This window comes from Lynx canadensis, chromosome F2, assembly GCF_007474595.2.
Source record: "Lynx canadensis isolate LIC74 chromosome F2, mLynCan4.pri.v2, whole genome shotgun sequence".
Lineage (NCBI taxonomy): Eukaryota > Metazoa > Chordata > Mammalia > Carnivora > Felidae > Lynx > Lynx canadensis.
The window spans coordinates 66937150-66959421 of record NC_044320.2 but is presented as its reverse complement, the minus strand read 5'-3'; the positions used below and the strand labels follow the sequence as shown (position 1 = coordinate 66959421).

Sequence of the window (22272 nt, the reverse complement as noted above, 5' to 3'; positions counted from 1 at the left end):
AGATCCACAACTTCTGCATGTTCTTTGCTCTCCTAGCCCAGCTTCCTGCTTGTCTTTATGCTAAGTCACCACACCCACAGTTCCTCTGCCGACATATAAAACACACATGCAGACTGCTTTTTGTTTCGTGAGTGCTTTAAATACCTGGACGCTGTGGTTTTATGTCCTTATTTATATACTTCATGACATTTTGGCTCACCGATATCTATTCCATCTCTGATTGCTCCCCACCAAGAGAGTCTGCCTCCTGCATCTTTTACCCTGTAGTCAGCATTAATGTGTACCACTGCTCCTAAGCAGGTTTGCAGTTGATTCTTAAAAGTGTTTCTTTGTCTTGTCCTAGGAACATCTGTTTCACATTAGCTCATCAGTCAGAGTTTCTCGGGAAACCTGCATTCGGCCAGAGGATGTAAAGAGTAAGGCAAGGGTTGAGAATGATAAACTGATGAGGTTCCAGCCTTCACTGACATTTAATATTAAGTCTGTCGCATAGAGAGCATTAATAAAATTGTTTAAGGAAGGAATCCGTGGCTGCCATTTAGTGCTGTAGACTAAATCATTCTGGGTCTCCTGAGTGCATATGGTTCAGATATACTTCCTCTTTTCTAAAAAAGTCAGGTATGACCATGTGACTTGTTTTGGACAAAGAAATATAAGCAGAAGTTATATGTATTACTCCCAGGTACAAACTTAAGAATGAGTGTACACTTTGGCACATTTCCTTTTTTCTGGCCAAGGCCAGCACCATATGCAGAAACATATGTAATGCAAGCTATATATAGAAGTTTAAATTTTGTAGTAGTCACATAAAAAAAGTAAAAAGGAAAAGGTAAAATTAATTTTAGTGATAGTTTTATTTAACCCAATATATAAAATATATCATTTCCATAGGTAATCAATATTAAAATTACTGGGGCCTGGGTGACTCAGCTGGTTAAGCTTCTGGCTCTTGATTTCGGCTCAGGTCATGATCTCACGGTTTTGTGGGTTCAAGACACATTGGGCTCTGCGCTCACAGCGCAGAGCTTGCTTGGGATTCTCTGTCTCCCTCGCTCTCTGCCCCGCCCCACTCATGCTGTCTCTATCTCTCTCCAAATAAATAAACTTAAAAAAAAAATTACTCTTGGGGCACCTGGGTGGCTCAGTTGGTTAAGCACTGACTTCAGCTCAGGTCATGATCTGGCAGTTCACCAGTTCCAGCCCTGCGTTGGGCTCTTTGCTGACAGCTCAGAGCCTGGACCCTGCTTTGGATTCTGTGTCTCCCTCTCTTTCTGCCCCCTCCTCCACTCACGCTCTCTTTGTCTCTCAAAAATAAATAAATGTTAAAAAAATTTTTTTTAATAAAAAAATAAAATTACTCTTAAAACATTTTTACATTCCTTTTTTTTGATATCAAGTCTTTGAATCTCGTATGTATTTTACACTGACATCTCAATTCAGACTAGCTACATTTCAAGGACTCAGTAGACAGATATGGCCAGTGACTACCATACTGGACAGCACAGACTTTAGCCATCATGAAATCACAGAGACAAGCCCTCTGTTTACCTGGCTTTCTAGAGAGGGTGACAGAGCAAAGGCCACAATGACACAATGGATATTTAGGCAAAAGTGATAAGGAAGCCTTTGTTGTTTTTAGTCCCTGAGACTTGAGGGTTGTCTGTTACAGCATAACCTATCATGACTGATGTAAAAATTGGGGAAAGGTGTGTAGTACTGGTGTAACAATATATTGAAATACATGGTGTTATCTCAGGGCCCAAGCAATAGATAGCTAAGAAATTAATATCCACTAGAAGGATAGTAATTCATTTTATGTAATGGCAAAACATTTGGTAAATCTCTCACTTTTTTAAAAAACTTAGAGGATGTATGACATGCACTTAAAGTTTTAGGGAAAAAGGTTGGATGACAAAATGTTAGTAGCATGTGTTAATTGCTGTCGACTATATTTATTAAGGTATTGCCAAAAAAATGAGCTCAGAAGAGATTTGAAAGTAGAAATAAAAGGAAATAAAGATTGCCCAAATTTTGGAGACTTATATGGCAGAGGTTTATTAACTGCTTATCAATACCAAACATAGAGATAAATTTAGGAAATGCATTTGACACGGAAGATTCATACTCAGCCTTACCATAACTAGCATATCAAGGCACAAACAAGACACAAACACAACATATCAAGGCTGAAACTAGTTTTACTAGCTTGAGATAAAACAAGGTTTCTTTTTTCTGTCTCTCAACTTGCTTATCATGAGATGAAACAAAAATATGCATGTGGGGGCACTCGAGGGGCTCAGTCCATTAAGCATCCTACTCTTGATTTCATCTGAGGTCATGATCTTGCAGTTCATGAGTTCCAACCTCCAAGTCGGGCTCTGCACTGACAGTGTGGAGCCTGCTTAGAATTCTCATTCTCTCCCCCTCTCTCTCTCTGCCCCTTTACCCCTCCTGTTCTCTCACTCTCTCAAAATAAATAAATAAAAACTTAAAAAAAAGCGGGGGGGGGGCAGTGTGGGGAAGAGGGGAAAATGGGTGGTGGGCATTGAGGAGGGCACTTATTGGGGTGATGACTGGGTGTTGTATGTAAGCGATGAATCACAGGAATCTACCCCCCAAACCAAGAGCACACTGTATATACTATAGGTTAGCCAATTTGACGATAAATTATATATAAAAAAAAAAGCACGTGAAGCCTGCTGCGCACTCCTGGCCATTGGTAGGCAGCTACTGGATTCCCTTTCCTGACCTTCCCTGGTGCTCTGACTCAATAACGGTTACAGCTCTCATGTCCACTCCATCATTAATCCTACAGCTAGTTCATTTAACCGGTTCAGCGTTGTTCATACAGATGCCACGGCAGACCAGCCCCTAAGCCCAAAAGTGAGGAAACCAAGATTTCACAGCTAATAAATGGTGAAGCCAGAGCTGAAACAGAGCTCTCATAATTCCTGTGCGATGCTCTATCAAAGAAAGGTTATTATTATCACCAGCTTAAATCCCAGAGAATTTAGGCTTTATGGATGCATAAAAGCATAAAAGTATTTTTATACAATTGATTTTTAGTGCACTGGAGAACTCATTTACCTAACAAATATTCATTGAGGTGTATGTGTCTGGCATTGTACTGGGCACAGGGATAGAAAGGTGTGGAAGACACCATCCTCAACCTAAGAAAACTCCGGGTCCTCCTGGATCAGCCTGTAGAACACAATGTTACCAGGCCCGTCTGCATTCAAGGCAAGGAATGCACAGATGAGGTGGGTCATCACTGCAGACCAGTGGAGATCATGGAGAGAGTAGAATGCACCATGGTTCTGGATCAGAAGACCTAAGTTGAGTCCCAGCCTCCCACTTGCTAGTTATGTGACCTTGAGCAAGTCTCTTAATTTCTCTGTGTCACACAGTTTCCTCATTTGTAGAACAAGGGTCAGAGTAGCCAAGTGCTTCTGAGGGCTAAATGACATAATACATGCAATGTACCTTGACCAATGTCTAGTACTCAATAATTGTTACTTACCTTCCCTGATGTTGAAAAGCAGAGGTGGAAATCACATCTACCCTCTGTACCTCAAAAGACTTCTTACAGAGATTGAATGAAACAATGCATTCTAAAACAATTTGTAAAATATTATTATGTTTCTTTTACCACAATATTATCATGACTACTATCTTACTCTTTGTTTCTTTCCAGTTCAAGCATTCCAACGCACTCAAACAAAACCCATCTGTGTGGTCCCAACCACCTTCCAAAACCCACAAAGACTAGAATAAGGAGAAGATAGTTTAAGGAAGAAGTTATGTTTCTGTGTGCCCGACCCCACTGGTTCACTTATTTTTGCATTCATTAAGCTCCCAGAGAAGTTAGTAGTAATTCCAGTCTTTAATTGTATCTAGAGGTTGTTTTTGTTATATCTATCTGTCTCTATCTTTGCGTCTCCTACTAAATTTTAACTTTTACAACTAGAGAACCACAAGCCAGAACTTTAAAAGTCTGTGACTTTCAAGACCTGGAATGACTTAAAAAAACCTTCCCCACTTTTTGATAGGCAGGAGACTATGTCCAAGGAAAGCATATTCTCCAATGCTTACTTCAGATATGGTCAAGGAAGAGGATAATGGAATCAAAATACATTCTTTGCCCCTGTGTAGGAGACCTTTACATTGATCCAGTAAGATTTCAGAATCTAAATGACTTCTGTGTATCTACCACACTTTCCCAAATTTTAGTGGAGCGATAATATTAAGGCATGAAGAGAAAATATTAGAGCAGCAGAATGATGGTAGAGATATTGAGAACAAAGGGAATGAGAAGTTATGGGTAACCAATTAGATTCTCCTTGGAATTAGTTAAGGAATAAAATTTGGAATTACATTTAGGTACACTGTTATTGGACTATTTCTCAGAACATAACCCTTTATGGATACTTCTCTCACCAGGGACATGACACTATGTGTTATAGTAAAACAAATCAAACCTGGTATAGGTCATTATTAGAATATGCCATATCTGTCCTCCACATATCAACCAGACTGCTCAGACCTTGCTACTGAAACAGTTCTGTAGCCTCCCATTCCCTCTAAGATAAAATTTAAGCTCTCTTAATATAGTATCCCAGGTTATTCATGATATGACTCCTGTTTTCTTTTGCAGCCCCATTTCTTGCCACTTTCTTATGATTTATGTTTCAGGAACACCAAAGTATTTTGAGTTTCTTGCTCATACCATGCTGCTTCTCTTTATTCATAGTTTCCTGCAATCACCTCCTTCCTACTTTTTGCCTGGCTAACTTCTACTAATTATTTAAAACTTAATTCAAGTGTCATTGCAGAGAAGTCTGTGCTGACTGCATGGATGATTAAACATTCCTACTTGACCCACCTCCAAACCTTGCACATCTATCATCCAGCTTATCACTTTTTTAAAGGTTATCACTTTGTATTAAAATGATTTATATGTAGTTTGGTCTTGAGGGCTTGGGAGATGCTCAATAAATGTTTCTTGAATAAACATTGCTTAAATAAATGTTTCTGGAAGACAGAGCCAATGATCACACAGCAAAATGGATGAGGGAATCCTTCCCTGAATGAAGGGCTTAATAAATGTTTCTTGAATAAGTGACAGTTGAGTGGTTTGTTGCTAAAACAGCAAAATCTAACTATAGTTTACAGTCCTCACCTGCATGGCAGTGGTATTTTTGTGCCAATAATGGGTCATAATTTCCAGAATTTCTTCTTCTTATTTTTTTTACCTAATAGGCCATTGAAATTCTGATGTATAAGCGAGTCAGCTTTTCCTTGCCAGAACATCAGAGAAGAATCCTAAATGCCTAATCTTTTACCATAGCTTGCTGACTTCCTAGCCTTAAAGATAGAACAGTGAGACAGGGAGATTAGAAGCCCAGGCAGTAGTTCCTGTGGTGGAGGGAACTAGTTACGTGGTAACTGTGATAATGTCTTGTCTGATTGTGCAACCAGTGCTAAGGTCTTAATGGTCCTTGACACAGATATGACATTAAGAATATATTTTTATGAGGCACCTGGGTGGCTCAATTGGTTGAGTGTGTGACTCTTGATTTTGGCTCAGGTCATGATCCCAGGTCATGGGATCAAACCCCACATCGGTCACCATGCTGAGCATGGAGCCTGCTTGAGATTCTCTCTCTCTCTCTCTCTCTCTCTCTCTCTCTCTTTCTCCACCCCCCTCCCCCTACCCCTCTCCCCTGCTTGTGTGCTCCCCCTCTCTCTTATAAAAAAAAAGTATATTTTTGGGCTATGAAATGAAGTAGCAGACACTTGTTAAGTAACTTTTTGTCAAATACCTAGATTATTAGATATTTATAGGATTGTCTTCTTGGGAAACCACTTCCAAATCTCTTTCTCATCTTATTACTTACACTGTGTCTTCCTTGTGACTACTTTGGAAATCTACAATGCTTTTACATGACCTTCTGGCCATGTTGGATTGGTTTGTCAGTGGAAGCATGAACCCAGCTGGACCAATTAAAAAACTCCTCAACTTCAACTCATATTTGATTGCTACAGAAATTGTCAACTGACCTAAGATTGACAAATAAAATCCAAGATTTTTGGGCTTGGAAAAAGAAATATTGAAAGTTGTGAGACGCAAGACTTGGAAGATGAATGCAATCATTTCAAAGAGAAAAGAAATGAAAGATGTAGTTCTTCGTAGATATGAGCATTTCGAGTTATTCCTTTGATACAGCTGCTCTCCCCACAGTTGTATCACACTTTCATGGATACAGTGAGGCAAGAAATTCCCATTCTTGCTTATGCTTATTTGAATTGGATTTCTTTCATTTTCAATAAGAGAATTTTATACTAACATGGGCCAAGCAGTATGCTTTGTACTAGTGACACAGACAAAAATACTATGGTTCTTGTCCTGAAGAATCCACATTTTAGTGAAGCAATAGTGTTTTCAGTTCACTTATTACTTTTATATACATTTTAGCAACTCACACATTATCTCAATTTTAATTTTAGATGTATCATTTTAGTAGACCCTTTCATTCACAATAAATACATGTGGAGATCTTTGTGAATTTCAAAGTTGAAAATATAGTAGAGAAATAGACTCTTCATTATATGTTTTATCTATCTATCTATCTATCTATCTATCTATCTATCTATCTATGTATTTAAGAGAGAGAGCATGTGAGCACGGGAGGAGTAGAGGGAGGGGGAGAGAGAGAACCTCAGATAGGCTCCATGCCCAGTGTAGAGCCTGACACATGGCTTGATCTCTTGACTGTGAGATCATGCCCTGAGCCAAAATCAAGAGTCAGATGCTCAACTGACTGAGCCATCCAGGCACCCCTCTTTATGTGTTTTAAATTAACAGACAAAATTTTTCAAAAAAATTTGTATTTTATTCTATTTTTCCCTTTTTATTTAAATTTTAGTTAGCTAATGTACAGTGCAATATTGGTTTCAGGAGTAGAGTTCTGTGATTCATCACTTACATATAATACTCAGTGCTCATCACAACAAGTGCCCTCCTTACTGCCCATTACCCATCTAGCCCATCTCCTACCCACCTCCCTCTGTCAGCCCACAGTTTATTCTCTCTCATTAAGAGTCTCTTGTGGTTTATTTCCTTCTCTTCTCTTTTTATCCCTGACTTCTCATATGTTTATCTGTTTTGTTTCTTAAATTCCACATATGAGTGAAATCATTTGGTATTTGTCTTTCTCTGATTGAATTGTTTTGCTTAGAATAATACATTTTAGCTTCATCTATGTCATTGCAAAAGACAAGATTTCATTCTTCTTGATGGTTGAATAATATTCCATTGTATATATACACCACATCTTTATCCATTCATCAGTCAATGGGCATTGGGTCTCTCTCCATAGTTTGGCTATCATTGATAATGCTGTTGTAAACTTTGGGGTGCAGGTACTCCTTCAAATCTATATTTTTTGTATCCTTTGGGTAAATGCCTAGCAGTGCAATTGTTGGATTGTAGAGTAGTTCCATCTTTAACTTTTTGAGGAACCTCCATACTGTTCTCCAAAATGACTGTACCAGTTTTCATTCCCACCACCAGTGCAAGAGGGTTCCCCTTTCTCTGCATCCTCACCAACACCTGTTGTTTCTTGTGTTGTTAATTTTAGCCATTCTTACAGGTATAAGGTGCAATGTCATTGTGGTTTTGATTTATATTTCCCTGATGATAAGTGATGTTGAACTTCTTTTCGTGTGTCTGTTAGCCATCTGGATGTTTTCTTTGGAAAAGTGTTCATATCTTCTGCCCATTTCTTAACTGGGTTATTTGTTTTTTGGGTGTTGTTTGATAACTTCTTGAGAGATTTTGGACACTTACCAGATATATCATTTGCAAATATTTTCTCCCATTCTGTAGGCTGCCTTTTAGTTTTGTTGATTGTTTTTTTTTTGCTGTGCAGAAGCTTTTTATCTTGATGAAGTCCCAATAGTTCATGTTTGCTTTTGTTTCTCTTGCCTTTGGCGACGTGTCTAGTAAAGAAGTGTCTCCAGCTGAGGTCAAAGAGGTTACTGCCTGTGTTCTCTAGCAATTTGATGGTTTCCTGTCTCACATTCATGTCTTTCATCCATTTTGAATTCATTTTTTTGTATGGTGTAAGAAAATGGTCCAATTTCCTTCCTCTGTATGTTGCTGCCCAGTTTTCCCAACACCATTTGTTAAAAAGACTGTCTTATTCCCATTGGATACTCTTTCCTGCTTTGTCAAAGATGAGTTGACCATATAGTTGTGGGTCCTTTTCTGAGTTTTCTATTCTGTTCCATTGATCTATGTGTCAGTTTTTGCGCCAGTACCATACTGTCCTGATGACTATAGCTTTATAATGTAGTTTGAAATCCAGAATTGTGATGCCTCCAATCTTGTTTTTCTTTTTCAGGATTGTTTTGGCTATTCATGGTCTTTTGTGATTCCACACAAACTTTAGGATTATTTGTTCTAGCTCGTGAAAAATGTTGGTGGTATTTTGATAGGGATTGCATTAAATGTGTAGATTGCCTTGGGTAGTATGGACATTTTAACCATGTTTGTTCTTTTAAACCATGAGCATAGAATGCTTTTCCATTTCTTTGTGTCCTCTTCAATTTCTTTCATAAGTGTTCTATAGTTTTCAAAGTATAGATCTTTTACCTCTTTAAAGGTTTATTCCTCAGTATCTTCTCATTTTTGGTACAATTGCATATGGGATTGATTACTTGATTTCTTTCTCTGCTGCTTCATTATTGGTGTATAGAAATGCAACAGATTTCTTCACATTGGTTTTATATCCTAAAAGTTTGCTGAATTCATGTATTAGTTCTAGCATTTTTTTTGGTGGAGTTCTTTGTTTTGTTTTGTTTTGTTTTGTTTTTTACATAGAGTATGTCGTCTGCAAATAGTGAAAGTTTGACTTCTTCCATGACAATTTTGATGCCTTTTATTTCTTTTTGTTGTCTGATTGTCAATGCTAAGACTTCCAGTACTATGTTAAATAGTAATGGTGAGAGTGGACATCCTTGTCTTAAGAGATGAAATATTGAATTTGATGGCATATTCATTCTTGTCATAGCACTAGAGACTCTATCAAATTAAACATCCTTCTGTTTCATGTATTCAAAACTGTCAAAAGCTGAATATTTTATTTGTCTTTGGTTTTTCTTCCATCACCAGTATAACTTAAAAAAACTTTTCGTCCCTAAGGAACAATGTTTTAAAATTAACCATGAAAATTACTGCTTAAGTGACATCAAAGAGAAAACAAAGCTCTAACGAGTTGTATGTAGATTTTTGTAAGTTGACCAGGATCAGCAGCCTCACAATAAATATGATTTAAATGGATATTTTGAACAAGTGACAGAACATTTCATGTCCTGGACCTTCAGGATGATTCTAATATGAATGTAGCCGTGAATATTAAATTATGGAATATTCGTGTCTTATTGTATTTACAGATGAGAAGACTGAGAATCAGAGAAGGAAAATGGAAGCAAGATAATAAACACATCAGTAAAGGAGACTAGGTTTGGGCATCAAGAATATTGGCTGGTCTGATTTCAAATCTGGTTTGTTAAAGTATGGAGATCAATAGATTCATCTTTATGGTAGATTAAAGATGGTTACAAAATCTTTGACACTTCTCCCATTGAGAGGTGGAGTTTATGTCTTCTCCATTCAAAACTAGGTGGGCTCCATGACTGCTCTATTGCATAAAATGTGGTACAAATGATACTCTGCTAGTTTGGGGGCCCTGGCCATAAGAGACTGACAGCTTCTACTTCCTGCTACTTGTAACACTCATTTGTGGAAGCCAACCTCCATGAAAAAGTATGACCATCCTAAGAATAATGTGTTGTGAGAACCCAAAGCCTATGAAAAGGCCCTCAAGGATGAGATACCCTGTGGAGCAAGAGAGACAAAGGAGCACTGAGGTGTTAGATGTATCCATGAGACATATGTGCCATCTCTGAAATGGATTGCCAGCTCCAAGGACCCCAGCTGATCAACAAATGGATCAGACACAGGTTGCCCAGCTGAGATCATCCTGAAGGTGCCTGAATTCTCAACCTCCAAAATTTGAGCAAATGAAATAGTTGTTTGGGATACTAAATTTTGTGCTAGTTTGTTAAGCTGCAACAGATAATAGGGAAAGATATATAGGTACCTAGAAAAGGTGTGTCACCATTATAAAAACCTATAATTTATGGCATGGATTTTGAGACTAAACAGTGGGCAGAGACTAAAAAGGGCTCAAGGAGATTGTTAATGGATACCTGAAGGACAGGAGGTTATTATTGAGGCTTGGCATAAGGGCAACCCATTTGTGCAGTTGCAGAAGGTTTAGCAAAACTATCAGCTGAAGTATTTTGGAAACATAAAATGGACCTGACAAGCCAATGGATCCTGATAAGTAGGTTATTAAAAGTGACAACAGGTTCCTGTATCTGCATATGATAAAATATGCATAGGGAGAAATAAGCTAAGGAAGTTATTTAATTTTTTTGCAGAACTTAAAGAAATATATAGGAACCAAGACTTGCTGGCTTCGAAAATGTAATTATTTCTTATCTGTTTCCCAGCTAAGAAAACATTTTTAAAGCACAAAATAGTCTCAGGTAAAGATCAAAACCAGGATAGTAAAGCAAAGACTCAGGGCAAAGGTAAAGTCAAAGCTGTAAGTATAAATATCTTTGATAAGATCTCAGAAAAATTTAAGTTGATGTGTCATATACTCTATCAGCTAGACAAAAGATTTTAACAGTATACCTTTATAGGCCCTCTGTTAAACAAAAGAGTTTCTAATAATTTTAAGGATATTGTCTCATCCTTAAGCAATTTTGCAGAAGGCCAAGAGAATCCAAAGCAGGCTCGGCACTGACAGCAGGCTCTACAGAGGGCCTGATCTCACAAACCATGAGATTCTGACCTGAGCCAAAATCAAGAGTCAGATGCTTAACCACCTGAGCCACCCTGGCACCCCTGAATTCACTATTTAAGCAAAACCATTTGCTCTTCACATTCATAAAAATTATTATTTATACAACATTTGAATCTATTTGACCTTATGATTTCTGGCCGGTAGAGGTGACAGAAGTGATGTCTAAGTACTGACCCTGGGCTTCTACTTTCTCTTCAAAACCCTGGAGCCTGAAGAAATGAGTCATCCCAGATGACCTTCCAGCTGAGCTCCTGGCTAACCATAAACTTATGAACAAGCTCAACTGAGATCAGCTTAGCCCAGGCCAGACCAGAAGAACTCTCCCAGTTGGACCCAGCCTCAATTGTCAACTCAAAGAATCATGAACTAAAAAAGGGTTGCTGTTTAAAGCTGTAAGTTTTGAAGTGGGTTAAACAGCAATAGCTAACTGGTACAATTGCATTCCATTTGATTTACTGCTAATTAAGAATGAAATGAAAAAGTATTGGTTGTTCTGCCCACTTTTAGGTACTTTTCTTTATTCTTGTTTATAAATTTGAGGATGAAACCAATAAACTAACTTTTAGTATTTCTCTGTGGCATGATATAATGAAAACACAGTGACACTGTGACATTCCTGCCCCAAATCAAAACCTGAATCTAATTATATCAGGCAAACACAAATTGAAGGAAATTTTCCAAAAGTGTCAAGGTCATGAAAGACAAGGAAACATTGAGAAACGATTGTAGTTTGAAGAAGATTAAAGAAAGGACAACAAAATACAACATAATTCTGGATTGGATCCTTTTGCTGGTGTAAAATAATGGACTAAAGAGTTTAAGAGTATACCTTTATAGGCCCTCTATTAAACAATAGAGTTTCTAATAATTTTAAGGATATTGTTTCATCCTTAAGCAATTTTGCAGAAGGCCAAAGGCAGAGAAGAACTTACCTCAAAATGATTTGTGGGAATGACTATTATCTAATAGAATGGATTATAGTTTTATACAATGGACAAAATTTAGATAGAGTCTATGGATTAGATGGTAAATCAGTGTTAATTTACCAATTTTGATGGTTGTATTATGGCTATGTAGAATATGTCTTTGCTTATAAGAATTACATATTAAAGTATTTGGAGGTTTGGAGGCATCATGTAGGAAACTTACTCTCCATGGTTCTGTGTTTAAAAAGTTTGAAAAAAAAATTTAAAGTAAAGAATATTAATGGTAGGGGGCAGTTCTGGTCCTAGAAGACCATAAAGAGCAGGTACCTCCCACTTAGGTTAATGATCTGTTCCTGATAATCAGACTTACTGCCCCTGAAGTGCTGAACAGGAGCCTATTTTCCATTATTTTAGATGAGAAAAATTATATGGTCGGCACATCAACTTAACACCCAACCTGAATGCCTGGATGACTCAGTCAGTAGAGCATGCAACTCTTGATCTCAGGGTTGTAAGTTCGAGCCCCACATTGGTTGTAGAGATTACTTAAAAATAAAATCTTAAAAAAAAAAAGCCCACCAAAAAGCACCCAACTAATTTACTTAACAGGGAATCAAACACAATAAAGTGTGCATCTCTGTATAAGAAACATGTTAGTACATAATACGGTTAAAATGTCACTTTCTGATAACAAATTAATATAGTTATTAACAAACTTTTGCTTTGTATGTGACATCCAAGATATAATCCCCTTTGCTGTCACTTAGTGTACTTTAAAATCATCTATACATTATGATGATGATATTCTAATTGTATTCGATTCAAGACTTATTTATTTTTATTACTTTACTAACTTAAGACAGTCTATCTAGACTTTTGTTAAAAATGTATTGAGTTTTGCAAACAATATGAAATTTTTGTATAAGCAGTGGTGAAAAAATATTCTACTGATAAATAAGTATGTTCAATGAAGTTTGTGTAGTAAAATTCAAGAGGCATTCTTTTTTTTAAGATGTATAATACGTTAATTTGATACATTTATACACTACAATATGATTATCACTATAGCATTACCTAACACTTCCATCAGGTCATATAATTTATCATTTCTTTTTTTTAGTACTTATTTATTTATTTATTTATTTATTTAATTTATTTTTAATATATGAAATTTATTGTCAAATTGGTTTCCATACAACACCCAGTGCTCTTCAATGCCCATCACCCACCCTCTTCAATGCCCTCTTCAATGCCCTCTTCAATGCCCATCACCCACCCTCCCCTCCCTCCCACCCCCCCATCAACCCTCAGTTTGTTCTCAGTTTTTAAGAGTCTCATGCTTTGGTTCTCTCCCACTCTAACCTCTTTTTTTTTTCCTTCCCCTCCCCCATGGGTTTCTGTTAAGTTTCTCAGGATCCACATAGGAGTGAAAACATATGGTATCTGTCTTTCTCTGTATGGCTTATTTCACTTAGCATCACACTCTCCAGTTCCATCCACGTTGCTACAAAGGGCCATATTTCATTCTTTCTCATTGCCACGTAGTACTCCATTGTGTATATAAACCACAATTTCTTTATCCATTCATCAGTTGACGGACATTTAGGCTTTTTCCACAATTTGGCTATTATTGAGAGTGCTCCTATAAACATTGGGGTACAAGTGCCCCTATGCATCAGTACTCCTGTATCCCTTGGGTAAATTCCTAGCAGTGCTATTGCTGGGTCATAGGGTAGGCCTATTTTTAATTTTTTGAGGACCCTCCACACTGTTTTCCAGAGTGGCTGCACCAGTTTGCATTCCCACCAACAGTGCAAGAGGCTTCCCGTTTCTCCACATCCTCTCCAGCATCTATAGACTCCTGATTTGTTCATTTTGGCCACTCTGACTGGCGTGAGGTGATATCTGAGTGCGGTTTTGATTTGTATTTCCCTGATGAAGAGCGATGTTGAGCATCTTTTCATGTGCCATCTGGAACATCTGGAAGTTGGCCATCTGGAAGTCTTCTTTAGAGAAGTGTCTATTCATGTCTTCTGCCCATTTCTTCACTGGATTGTTTGTTTTTTGGGTGTGGAGTTTGGTGAGTTCTTTATAGATTTTGGACACTAGCGCTTTGTCCAATATGTCATTTGCAAATATCTTTTCCCATTCCGTTGGTTGCCTTTTAGTTTTGTTGATTGTTTCCTTTGCTGTGCAGAAGCTTTTTATCTTCATGAGGTCCCAATACTTCATTTTTGCTTTTAATTCCCTTGCCTTTGGAGATATGTCAAGTAAGAAATTGCTGTGGCTGAGGTCAGAGAGGTCTTTTCCTGCTTTCTCCTCTAGTGTTTTGATGGTTTCCTGCCTCACATTCAGGTCCTTTATCCATTTTGAGTTTATTTTTGTGAATGGTGTAAGAAAGTGGTCTAGTTTCATTCTTCTGCATGTTGCTGTCCAGTTCTCCCAGCATCATTTGTTAAAGAGACTGTCTTTTTTCCATTGGATATTCTTTCCTGCTTTGTCAAAGATTAGTTGGCCATACGTTTGTGGGTCTAGTTCTGGGGTTTCTATTCTATTCCATTGGTCTATGTGTCTGTTTTTGTGCCAATACCATGCTGTCTTGATGATTACAGCTTTGTAGTAGAGGCTAAAGTCTGGGATTGTGATGCCTCCTGCTTTGGTCTTTTTCTTCAAAATTACTTTGGCTATTCGGGGCCTTTTGTGGTTCCATATGAATTTTAGGATTGCTTGTTCTAGCTTCAAGAAACATTATAATGAAAAAACTGTTACCTGTAGATACATATGGGTTATGTCTGTATTTAAAGCTATAATCATTTCAGCTTTAGTGTTAAATTGATAGTTCAGTAAAACAGAATGGATTGAACCTCAGATGTAAGAATTACATCTATACTATATAATTTTATAAATATTCAAAAGAATGAGATCACTGGCTAGTAATTGAGAAAATAGTTTAGATCTATACATCTACATGAACACTAATTCAAGATAAATTAAAGAGCTAAACACTTTAAACAGAAAATCTAGAAGAAATGGAATCAAATTTGTCCATTTTGTGTGTGGAGTAGAGTTTCCTAAGTTTAGACGAAACAGAAGTCAGTAAGGGGAAAATACACAGATTTTGCTACAGGGAAATTTGAAAATTCTGTGCGTATAGTTTAAAAGCAAAGCAAATGTTTATAGCAAATAAGGAGACCAACGTTTTAAATAGTAAAAGCTCTCACAAATCTATAAGAAAAACATGAAGACACTGATAGATATGTGGGAAAGAGTTCAAAGAGGCAGTTTATATGAGAAGAAATACAAATAGTAAACCAAGTTTTGAGGAAAAATAACTTTGCTAGTAGCCAAATTATGGAAACAATAACTTTGTTAGTAGTCAAAGAAATGAAAATCATAACTGGGAACTATCACCAATATCTATTAAATTAGATAAGTCATTAAAAATACCACAAACTCCACTGGCAATGAAAGGTGTGGTAAACTAACTGGGTACTCTGCACATAACTAGTGTCTGTATAAAGTAATAGAACCCTTTTGGAAAGTCATTTGGCATGCTGACCCAGGAACTATAAATATAAATATTTTTTGGCTCATTACATTTTTGGAATTCACTATTCTTTTTGCATAGAGACAATCATTACAGAGTTTTAATAGCAGAAACAAAGTGTGTTGGAATTGAGAGCAAACTAAATAGCTAATGGTTAAGTAAGCTATGGTGCCACCACTTTATACAATAGTATACAGTCATTAAAATGACTAAAAATGAACAAAAGTGATGAGAAAATGTTTTTTTTTTTTAAGTAGAACACAAAATCGTATACTGTGTGTAATTACTCAGCATTGTCACATAGGAACTAATGCATACAAGTGGTGAGATTATATATCAGGATATTAACTGTAGAGGTAAGCAGTGATGAGGTGATAAAAGTTTCTTTAAAAAAATCTTTTTTGGGGCACCTGGGTGGCTCAGTTGGTTAAATGTCTGACTTCGGCTCAGGTCATGATCTTGCGGTCTGTGAGTTTGAGCCCTGTGCTGGGCTCTGTGCTGACAGCTCAGAGCCTGGAGCCTGCTTCAGATCTGTGTCTCCCTCTCTTTCTGCCCCTCCCCTGCTGATGCTCTGTCTCTCTTTCCCTATCTCTCTCAAAAATAAACATTGAAAAAAAATTTTTAAATAATACCTTAAAGAAAAAATCTTTTCTGTGGGTGCCTGGGTGACTCAGTCAGTTGAGCATCTGACTCTTGATTTCAGCTTAGGTCATAATCTCATGGTTCAAGAGTTCGAGCCCCACGTGGGGCTCTGCGCTGACAGTGCAGAGCATGCTTGGGCTTCTCTCTCTCCCTCTTTCTCTGCCTCTCTTTCTCTCTGTCCCACAAAAATAAATAAATAAACATTAAAAAAATCTTTTCTGTATTTTTCCAAATTAAAAAAAAGAATATATATTGTCTTTATAATTAAAAGGAGAGGAAGGCGGAGGAGGAGGAGGAGGAGGAGGAGGAGGAGGAGGAGGAGGAGGAAGAGAAGAAGAAAGGAATAGAGGGCCCCTGGTTGGCTCAGTTGGTACAGCATGCAACTCTTGGTCTTGGGGTAATAAGTTTGAGCCCCACGTTGGGTATAGAGTTTACTCTAATCAAGTAAAATCTTTACAAAAAAAAAAGGAGGAGGAGGAGAAGAAGAAGAAGAAGAAAGGAAGAGAGGAGAAACTATATTCTGGTGTTTGTAGTCAAATGAAAAATTTTCCCTATATAAGTACTCAATAAGCATCACCATAAATCCGTGAAACAATCATACAGATGCTGGTGACTGCACTCTGGAAAGCATAACTGGATCATAGACCGCTCTTCAAAGCCAGAATCCTACAAGGAGTTGATGACAACCCTAATAAGACTGAGGTCATGTACTAACATGCCCAAGGAGACTTTCCATATAGTCATAGCTGCTGTAATACTTTACAAGGCTTCATAAACACATCAAATGCTTATTGGCCAGGAAATAAACCTGGTAGTCAGGTATTTTTGTTTATGCTCAATATAAAGTGTGTCTGTGTTTTTAACTTTTCAAAAGGTTAAGGTCACAAGGTTTTTCCATTATAAAATTGCTCTTGGAAGAAAAAAATTAGCAGTCCCACCATTCAGTGTGTTTTTAACATAGGAGCAGTCAGTACAAGGATCCATTTTTCGTTTTTCAAAGATCATTTAAAAAGTTTAAATTGAATTTATGCTGATAGTATTTTAAATCAAGGAAGTACATTGGTGATATCATTTTACTTGTAGTTTTGCTATTCTTCAAGTGGAGGATGTTTAAAATGAATGTAATATAGTAGGGGGTAATCTTCCATTTAGCTTTACAATTCTATCAGCAAAACACCAGGGGAGAAGGAATATCATGTTCTCTTTGAATTGCGTTTTTGCAACCTGAGCTTCCAGTTCAGGTTTCTTGACGTACCCCTGGGCATTGAATCTGAATTAATTATTGTGTCCAATTTCCTCTACCTAGCCCCCAAGACAAGTACAAACAAGCTAGCAATGGTTACCCTCATGGCCACTAGAGATCATATCAAAGGAAAGTGCAGAGCAGTACAATGCTCTACTGGTAAGAATTCATCCATTGAAAAAGATCGAAGGGAGAATCAGGTTGGCACAAATTGAAAGTTATTGGATACACTTAATATTTTCTAGTTTAATCCACACCTTCCAGGTATAGATTAAAATACATCACAAAGAATTTTGCTATAATGACTGAAGGAACTAGTTTCCTTTTTTTTTTTTTTTTTTTTTTACTCTAGGATAAATTAGCTGGCCACTGTCTCCAATGTGGAAGGCAGGCCTCATGCCAGCTTGTATGTATGCCAGTCAGGATACCACTCATTCTAATGGGGAAAATGGTTCTTCAAGACAGGTCTAAGATTTGGCCACCTTAAAGAATGACTCATGAAAACAAAAAGTAGATGTAGGCTTTTTTGAAGCTTCTGCTTTTCTTAAGATTAGAAGGAAAATGTTACCAATCCTCAAAAATGTGATTTCCTATGGTATAAGTTCCCCAATAAATAATGAGTGGATTAATAGAGGAATTTCATAATTTTGTCCTCTAAAAAGCATGTACTTGCTCTCAGATTGTCTTTTTGTTTTGGCTGTTAATCTTCATAAAATCTATTAAGTACTGAAAAGACCTATCCTAGAGGAAGTAAAATAGAATAGCTTTTCTTATTCTGTTTATTAGAGACATAATTTCCTCCAGTGTAATTCAAGTTTTGGGGCAAATATTTGAGAAGGACTTTGCAAATCACCTGTGAATTAAAGAGAATGCCATATTGAGTTTAATTTTGTACAAGGGAGTATTTTTATTTTTTTGATTTTATTTTTTATTCTATTTTTTCTACAAGGGAGTATTTTTAAAATAAAAAATAAGTAAGTATTACAATTAATAAATAAAGAATAAAAGTCAACTACTGGTAGTGAAGTTAGTCCTTGAAACCAAGTCTCTGGGTAGTACATTTTAATAAAGTTACAAAACATTGTGTCTGTCAGCTGTCAGTTAATAATACCTATGATATTTTCTTAAAAAATAATTAGAACAGATTCAAGATTAACTCTATACTAACATAAGCCTTGCTTGTGTTCCAATGTTGCCTTCTTGAATCACAGAGAAAGGCTCTTAGCTAATATTCTGGGGAATTGTGACTAATCTCAGATACAACCATTGTCATGGGTTGCATTGTGTTCCTCCAAAAAATTCTGGTTGTAGTTCTAACTTCTAGTACTGCCCAATTCGATGACCTCATTTGAAAATAGTCCTTTTGATGTAATTGGTTTGATGTAATTGATGTAATAGGATAGAAAAGGGTGGGCCCCTAATTCAATACAACTGGTGTCCTTGTAAAAACAGAATGTCATATGAACAGATAGGAACACACAGAGGAAGACAGGTGTGTAAAGACAGAAGCAGAGATTGGAATTATGCTATCACAAGCCAAGGAATCCCTAGGGCCACTGGAAGCCAGGAAGAGGCAAGGAAAGATTCCCCACTTAGAAGGCATGGAGGGAGCACAGCCCTGCCAACATCCTAATTTCGACTTCTAGCCTCCAGAACTGTGAGATAATAAATTTCTGTTGTGCTAAGCCAAGCCACTGAATCCATAACACTTTGTTCCAAATGCCCCAGGAGATTAATAAATCTGTAGGGGTATGTCAATGCTTGGGTGAGTCCCATGTAGTATCCAGTATGAGATACGTCTTCTGCAGAAAGAGAATGGAGATAAAGAAAAAAAAAACATCTATTTTTTTTCACAGCTATATAGAAATTTGGGTTGCTGACTGTGAAACTTTGTGACTGGCTAGACATCTGCAAAGTTCATCACCAAGTTCCCTAATCTTCACTAAAGGTCCTGATGTCTTAGCCATGTAATCTGTGTTTTGATAAGATTGTTCAAGATGGAATGTATGACCAGAGTGACCAAGGCACTCATGCCCTAATTAAGGGCCTGAGTCAGGAGCAATAATTGCTCACAGGAAATCATGATTGGGCCCTTGTAGGGAAATTATTCCTGTGTTAGCTCTGGCCTGAGGATTCTCAGTTGGAAGTGGGGCCCAGGTGTGGGCCTAGGATTCTTGGCTGTTCCAGCACATCCTATGCTGTGCGGATGTGTCCTGGGCATGACAGATATCAAGACAAAGTGCAGGACTGGAAGATTGGTTCTGCTTTGGGGTTAATGCCAGAGAGGCACACAGTTGACTGTTGCTGACTGCTAAGAGCTGGGCTGTGTTGGAAACTGTTCTGGTGCTGTGCCAGGCCCTGTGGACAGAGCAGTGATTGATGGGCTCTCATTAGGGAACGCATACAAGGGTATGGGAATGAGAAATGGTCTTGAATTTGCTGACCCTGGGCTAAGACTGGTCTCTTAGGCTAAACTGAAAGATTGAGAATTCTTGTTTCAAAGTTGAGTACTCCAGAATATTTAGCAGTTTATTTTTAATTTAGATACTTAGATCTCAAGAGTCCTGGTCTAGGAAAGATTCACAACCCTCACCAATCACCTAGGAACTTGTAGCAGTCAGAATTCTGAGAGAAAGGATTCTCTCTAGCTGAATAATTGAGGTGATTTTAGTAAAATGACTATTTGCAAAGGGTGTAAAGAGGGAAAAACAAAAGATGTGGCTTACTTTATGCTAATTAGAATAGGGAGCCATTTCTATACTTCAGTGGAAAGGGTCAGGGAAGGGAGCAGTTGCCAAAGCTGGGAGATTGCTGTGTGGACACAGCTCCTGATAGAAGCCATGAGTTCAGGAGAGGCTTGCAGGCAAACTGCATGGGCTTGGCCAGAACACAACCAGGGGAATAAGTGACCAGCCTCACTCTTCTCTCTCCTTCCATCTCTTGCATGACTCTCATTGGAAGCAGGAGGATAAAGGTGCCCATGGATGTAAACCACGCAGTCAGCCTTTGGGGACACAGAGCTGAGTGAGGCCATGGATTGAGGGACTGCCAAGCACAGACATCATTTTGTCAGGATCCTTCTGATTGTAAGTAACAGAACCTATTCTAATTTAACTGAGACAAAAGAGATTTATTGGAAGTCTCAGTGGAAAGTGCATGAGTGCATTTGAACCTCAGGAAAACCCACATTGTCATTTGGGTTCTTAGCTCTACTCCCCCCATGCCCAATTTCATCTTTATTCATTCTCTCTCTCTCTCTCTCTCTCTCTCTCTCTCTCTCTCTCTCTCTCTCAGGAGGGGCAGGGAGAGAAGGAGAGAGAGCGAATGCCCAGTGTGGAGCCCAACCTCACAACCCCATGAGGTCATGACCTGAGCTGAAATCGAGTCAGACACTTAACCGACTGAGCCACCCAGGTGCCACTCAGCTTTATTCTCTTATCAGTTTCATTCATTAGCAGCAGCTTCTACCTTTATACCTTTAACACCAAAGAGCCAAAATCCCTTTGCCTATGTCCAGTGTGAAAAATCTCAGGACTGGCTTGTCTCACATCTGCGGAGTTCTAACAAACCAGCTGTGCCCAACACTCTGGAGTGCTGGGACTGGCTGACTCCACTAGATCCACGTGCTTAGAGAGGTGGGAGGAAGAATTCCCCAAAGAGAAGGAGGAAATCCCAGAAAAAAGGGCCCTGGGCAGAAAAAGAGACTAGGTGTCCACTGCAGGAACAACATGGAAGCAGCAGTGAGGATGGGGAAACTGAGGAGGTGGAGGGACATTTTGTGCTATATACCATAGTAAGGGCTCAGGCTGAGACCACAGAGAAAGGGCAGGGTAGGGCTTTAACCAGAAGCTGTAACCTTTGCTCAAATTATTCTCCTTCTTGCTGCTGTCGCAGACACCTTACCTTTCAGGACAAAAAAGGATGAAAGTCTCAGCCTAGCATCTGACTTGAGCCTGGCTTTCTCACTGGATCATTATCACTTTCATGTAAGTTGTGGCCCAGTTTGACAGTACGTTTGCCATTCTCCAGGAATGACCCACACAGCCATGTCTGGCTGATTGCTTTTCATGTATCTCCATCTTTGATGATTCTGCTCATCATTCAAGACCCTGCTAAAATTTCACCATTGCCATCAGAACATCCTTGCTCCCACCTGCAGGAAGGAAACTTTCTGTTTTCTGGTTCTTCTGTTACCATCAGAAACCTATTTAAATATTTATCAAGGCCAGTTCTCCATCAGACTTCTCTATCTAGGTCAGCCTCCCTCACCAGATGGTGAGACCCTAAAGAGAAGAGGTCATCCCTTTAGCCCCCATACACTTGTGCCTGGCACAGGGCCTATGTATTTTTGAATTGATGAAAGAACTGCAGGAGAAGTGGGAAGGAATGGAGATTTGAGCGCTGCTTTGTGCTTTTCCCTCCTACTTTACATATCCCCAGTTGCTTTCTCCTTCCTCCCCTTCCTCCCTTCTGCCCTTGGTTCTTCATTTGTTGGTTATAAATATGGTCACTTTTCTTATACACAATGGGATATATTTAAGATTAGAGTTTGGCTTGAAAAACAATTTTTTATTTGAGTATAGCTGACACACAATTTTACATTAGTTTCAGGTCTATAATATAGTAATTCAGCTTCTCTATACATTATGCTATGCTCACAAGAGCAAGTACCATCTGTCACCATACAACACTATTACAATATAATTGACTACATTCTCTATGCTGTGCCTCTTATTCCTGTGACTTATTCATTCCATAATGGGAGTGGGAGATAGAACTTGGCTTTTAAAAGGATGCACTGCCTAAAACACTGAGCTCCTAACTCTACCATGGTTAAATGTGTGATGAGTGTATAAAGGAAACGTATTTCCTTTTAGAAGCTGCTGTGCCTCACAAATGCCAGGGTTGAAATCTTTTAGGGAATATTTTTACAAGGACTTTTAGAAAAGTATTGATCATTAAGCCAAATTGGTC

At 38.1% G+C, this 22272-nt stretch overlaps 1 long non-coding RNA gene across 1 annotated transcript in view; it reads left to right on the top strand.

The window, feature by feature from the left end:
- Positions 1 to 12650, top strand: part of LOC115506266 — a 30585-nt gene extending 17935 nt beyond the window's left edge. Inside the window, exon 3 of the long non-coding RNA XR_004343187.1 lies at positions 9457 to 12650. This is a non-coding gene — a long non-coding RNA (uncharacterized LOC115506266). The remainder of the gene's footprint in view (positions 1 to 9456) is intronic.
- Positions 12651 to 22272: the final 9622 nt, after the last annotated feature.